Source organism: Octopus bimaculoides, chromosome 17 (assembly GCF_001194135.2).
Source record: "Octopus bimaculoides isolate UCB-OBI-ISO-001 chromosome 17, ASM119413v2, whole genome shotgun sequence".
Classification (NCBI taxonomy): domain Eukaryota; kingdom Metazoa; phylum Mollusca; class Cephalopoda; order Octopoda; family Octopodidae; genus Octopus; species Octopus bimaculoides.
This window is the reverse complement of record NC_068997.1, coordinates 2040812-2047040: the sequence shown is the minus strand read 5'-3', so window position 1 is coordinate 2047040 and position 6229 is coordinate 2040812.

The window sequence follows — 6229 nt, the reverse complement described above, 5'->3', positions numbered from 1 at the left end:
TTATTGTATCAAATTGTAAGCGTAATTTATGGAAACCCATAATATATATATATATATATATATATATATATATATATATATACTGTGTGGAGGGAAAAGGTAAAACATAAAAAAAAAAGAAATTTCGTGACTGAGTCAAGAACAAGATGTAGAGAGAATGAAAGCTGTGATGGAGTGGTGGTTGAATAAGAGTGTCAGTGTGAGAAACGGAGACATTGCCATTTTTCTACGTCAGACTAGTATAACTTCAAGGTTTCGTTAATCACTTCTGTGCGTTCTTCAGTTCTCTCCCCTCCTTTTCATTATTTCATTCGAATTCTTTCTTTCTTTCGCTCTCTCTCTCTTCGTCACATACACACACTCACTCTTACAAAACTCTCACGCAAATATACATAATACATTCACAAACCCTCACACAAGCACACATATATACATACAAATATCAACACGCGCACCCACATATACATGTACACCATAAATGTCAAACTTTTCCTTGTGTGTTTGTATACATGCATATATACATGTGTGTGTGTGTGTGTGTTTGTATGCATATGTATATATATATATATATATATATATATATATATATATATATATATATACAAATATTATTTTCTTACATTAGTGAAGTACTGATTTATAATTGCCGTCAAGTTTTAATTAAAGAAAAAATAACAATTATTATTTTGTTTATTTTCCGAAGAGTAATTATAAATCATTTGTAAATATATAAACTCAACTGATTTTTGTTTTCGTTTTTATTGAAGGCGGAGAATGAACACAATCATAGTTATATTACTTGTTTATCTACCTTAAAAGTATCCTGTCGATGTGAGTTCAAATAACGATAACAGTAGCGACTATTTCCTTCACTTCCGGACAGTACTTACAGGATCAACTATATGGGATCTCTCATTTGTTCTGTCTTTAATGACAATCATTGCATTATTTACAGTATTTTAATAGCACTGTGCTATTATATGGCAGTGAAACATAGACACTGACAAAGAACTTATCAAACGGGATAAATGGATACCACAAGAGGATGCTACGAATGGCGCTAAATGTGAAATGGAAGCAACATATGAGAAATGAACACCATTATGGAAACCTGCCGAAAGTTAACGAGAAGATCAGGCAAAGATGGGTGTAACTATGTGATCAATGTGTACGCCACCCTGAACGGAAAGCATCCAAATTAGTCATGTGGAACCCACTTCATATTGACGTAAGAAGAGGAAAACATCGTCATACTTATATCGACAACTTGATTACGGACACTGGCCAGGAATATATCCAGCACATGGAGGGAACGATGATGGACTGAGAAGTACAGTGGGTAGACTTTTTGCTGCGGTCCGCGTTGGAACTTGGCCATAATAAAACTAAACTACCGTATTTTTCGGCAAACAGGTCGAACTTTTCAGACCAAAATCTACAGCCAAAAAAGAATGGCGGGTTGACTTATACACCAAAATGACTTTACAAGATCAAAAATTCTCTGCGAAATGCAAGCGGCATAAAAATGTTGTTTAATATTTACAATATTAATAATACTCTTTTACTCTTTTACTTGTTTCACTCATTTGACTGCGGCAATGCTGGAGCACCGCATTGAAGAGTCTTTTAGTCGAACCAATCGATCCTAGGACTTATTTCTTAAGTCTAGTACAAATTCTATTGTTTCTTTTGCTGAACCTCTAAGTTACGGAGACGTAAACACACCAGCACCGGTTGTCAAGTAGTGGTGGAAGGGGGCAAATACACAGACACACACACACACATACACATACATATTTATATACGATGGTCCTTTTTCAGTTTCCGACTACCAAATTCACTCAAAAGTCTTTGGTCGGCCCGAGGCTATAGTAGAAGACACTTACCCTAGATGCAACGCAGTGAGACTGAAACCAGAAATCAAGATTCTTACCACACAACCGCGCCTGCGTCTTTCTCGCCTATTATTCAAGAAAATACGGATACAATGCTGTTTAGCTAGTTTATCGATCCTAGAAAGATGAATGCCAAAGTTGACCTCAGACAGCAGACAGTTGAAATGAGTGTTGCCAGGGATTTGCTACAGAAGTTTAACTGTTCTGCCAGTTCACCGTCAGTACTGAGTCTTTTCTTCTCTCTGTCTGTTTCCTTCTTCAGATTACATCTAATTCAAGTATCATGGCTACAAATACCCATAGACTACTCAATCAATTAAAATTTCCCGAGAAAGAATTCATTTTATCACCCAGGCGGATGCTCATCATCAAAACTAGCAGAGAGACCATTGATGTCGCTATTTAACAGAACGGAAATTAACAGTTTCGGAAAATATTTACATTCAATTAATGCTTCTTCTCTAAATAGATTTGTTAATTATATTAATTGTGCTTTTAATTAGCTTAAATCATAAGGTATTAGTTCTAACCTGGACTAATCACAAAGTTAATAGTTTCTTCTGACTTATCATGGTGTCTCATGTTACTGTATTGTCAACTGCCGGGTATGTATCATGAAATTTATTTTGCTATTTTAATATGATAGACATTTGTAGCGCTTTCATCCTGGGCATACTACTGTACCCTGTCTCCCAATGCAGGAGTAGCTGTCTCATCAGGCTGTGAAGCAGCTTGTCGGGTGTTTTCTTCAACACAACAACACAAGCTTTGTCGAGTCATACGTTATCCATTGGGTCACATGTCTCTACCATCCTCAAAATTCATTCTTGCTGCATTGTTTGTCCTTTATCTTAGGTCAAATGTAATGAGTTACTTTCAAGGTGACATCTGACAATTTTCTGATATTTTTTTAAGACTTCTAAGTATTGAGTGAAGCCTGATTTCGACAAATCCTCTAATACCTCCCAGCCATTGTTTCCTAATGTAAGATAATCAGGTAATGACGAATAGAACTCATTACCTTCTAAAATAGTGTGACTAGTATCATAGATGTTTTACTTGAATTTCAGTAGAGATAACATATGTACGTTGAGACCCTAGAAGTTTTTAGTTTTGTGGAGAATTGGGTGAAGTGTAAAGTGCAGGATTAGTTATGGGGATGGGAAAAACGGGTGAGATAACTGTGGTTGTTTCCAAAAGTGCAGAATCTTTAGTAGAAACAATAAGAAACAAAGTGAGAGAGAGAGAAAGAAAGAGACGGAGAAAGAGAGAGAGAGGGGAGAAAGAGAGAGAGAGAGAGAGAGCCAGGGGGCAGAAAGAGAGGGAGAGGGGAGAAAGAGAGAGGGAAAAGAGAGAGAGCGACAAACTGACAGGTAGACAGACAAACAGACAGACAGAGATTATGTACGTGTATGTGTGTGTGTATATATATATGTGTGCGTGTGTGTGTGTGTGTGTGTGTGTGTGCGTGCGTGATTGAGAGGGATATTGGTAAAAAATAATTGATTAAAAGTGGAATGGTGGCCTTCTTTTCGATGTCGTTAAGTTTGTGTGTCCAGCAATGACCCCAACCTTAGAAAAGAGCTATATTTTAGCAAGAGTGTTGATTGCTTTGGGATAACTATGAGTTATTGTGAAAAGATTTACTTCAAAATATACGCCAACATTTGTAGAAAGCTGATCGCTAATTCTACTAACAATCTTCTTTAACCAAATTTTAGAATGGCAAACTTATTCAGAAATCCCGTTCCTCGTATGTTTTCGTGATGAATAAGAGGAAATGTAAGATTTGGTCAAAATAAACAATCAAATGAATAAATAAACAATCCAGAAAATGAATATGTTCCCTTTTGACAGGGAATGATCTCCGCGATTCATTTAATTCGATAATTTCCAGTCATTGATTTGTGTTACAAATCAATATGTTCACACATGACGGAAGTTTTATGAAAAGGTACGACTTCCACTTCAACAGAGATTTCAAAATGGAAGACAAAACCGAATATAAATAACATTTGTTGAATATATGGCCATGTATTGGTTATTCTTACTGTTGTTGTTATTGTTGCTGTTGTTGTTGTTATTAATTATTATTATCATTATTATTATTATTATTATTATTATTATTATTATCATCACTACTACTACTACTACTACTACTACTACTACTACTACTACTACTACTACTACTACTACTACTGTTTTTATTATTATTACTATTTATAATATTACCAGAATTATTATTACTATTATTATTATAGTTACTGCTACTACTACTACTACTACCACCGTCACTACTGCTACTATTTACTAGCGCTTCTGCTGCTGCTACTACTACTACTACTACTTTGATGATTTTTGTCGTTGTTATTATTAACTTTATTTTCCATTCTATTTAATTTTAGTTCCTGCAATCTCCAATGACTACTGAATTATTTAAAAATATTTTCGAGTTCAATAAAGTATGAACAAAAATCACTTCATATCATGAAATTCAATGCAAAAAAAATATCATTAAAAAAATTGGTAAAAAAAATTATATTTTTGAAAGCCGCCATATTCACAGCTGTATTTCATTTACACAAACCAGAGTCATATAAGTAAATTTTTCTACATATTTTTACTAATTTACATAAATATGCCAGTGAGTGTGTATATGTCTATATTTGTGTTATAGTTATATACGTATGGTGTGGGTTTTATGCATTGTGCTGTATGTGTGTGCGTGTTCTGTTACATAAGTGCAGTATGTCTTCTATCGCTTATATTTATTTTAGCTGTTAGATTACGGCCATCCTGGGGCACTGCTTTGAAAGGTAGTTATTTTATTTTTTTGTAAGTTTGCTACTTATTTTATTGGGCTGGGTTTGCTAAGCTGCTAAGTCACGGGGACGTAAGCAAACCAACACAGTGGTGGCGGGAGACAAGCACAAACACAAAGACACACACACAGACGCATATATATATATATATATATATATTATATATATATATATATATATATATACATACGTAGATAGATAGATAGATAGATAGATAGATAGATAGATAGATAGATAGATAGATGACGGGATTCTTTCCGTTCCGCCCACTAAATCCAATCACAGGGTTTTCTTTTTCGTCCTAAAGCTATAATAAAGACATATGCCCAATGTGCAACGCAGGGGCATTGAATCCGACACCATATAGTTGACAAACAAACTTCTTACCACCCGCCCATGCCTGCGTTTTCTCAAGCAACAAACCAAACCCCGGTCGCCGTGTTGAGAGTAAGGAATCTTAACCGCTAGAGCACACTTGTGTATGTGTGTGTATGTGTGTGTGTGTGTGTGTGTTGTGATGTTGTTGAATTTTTTTTCGTCAATGAAGTGAACAGATTTGTAAATTGCGGTTATCAGTTGACAAACCAATAATTTATTGGGAGAGAATATCAATAGAAATGTTACTAAGACCTACGTAAACCCGCAGGTACATCCAGTAACATAAGCAGCAACACCGTTCTCCGTTAAACCTCGTCTAGTTCTTCCGCCTTCTTCATATCAACATGCTGTATTAATGCATTTCCAACTCCGTCTATTGTACATGTTATGTGTTTGCCTGATAATTCTTTTGCACTTGAGAACATCCACGTTTATATCACATAATAACCAATTGATAATTCGTTGTTGTTATCATTATTATTGGTGTTATTGTCGTTCCTGTTGTTCTGGTGATTGCTGTTTCTCCTTTCTAGTGTTGTTGTTGTTGTTGTCGCTCTTTGTCGTTCTTGTTGTTGTTTGTTTGTTGCTATTTTGCTGGGGTGTATTCGTTTTTGCTTTTGCAACTGTCAGTACTTCTGTTGTTGGCGTTTCTCTGGATGTCGTTGTTCTTCATACATTTACCGCTGGTGTGATTCAAGTGATTGTGTTGCTGTTGCTGTTGTTGTTATGGTCTGTTACTATTGGCGTCGCTGCTGTCGTTGCTGCAGCCGCTGTTGTTGTTGTTGTTTCTGTTATTTTTGCTGATAATTCTTGATGTTGTTAGTTTTCTTGCTGTTATCGTTCAATTATATGAATAATAGTGTAATCAATCAATGAATCGATATATCAATGAACGAGCTGTTCAATTACAATGGCCACAATATTCCATGGACACACATAACCTTAAACTAAAGGTCAGAATCAATGTGACATTGCACGTAACATGGTTGGTTAAGCGTTCAATTCAGGATACGCACACATATAAAACTCTCTCTCTTTCTTTCTCTCTCTCTTTCTCTATCTCTCTCTCTCTTTCTTTCTCTCTCTCTCTCTCTCTCTCTCGCTATATATATATATATATATATATATATATAT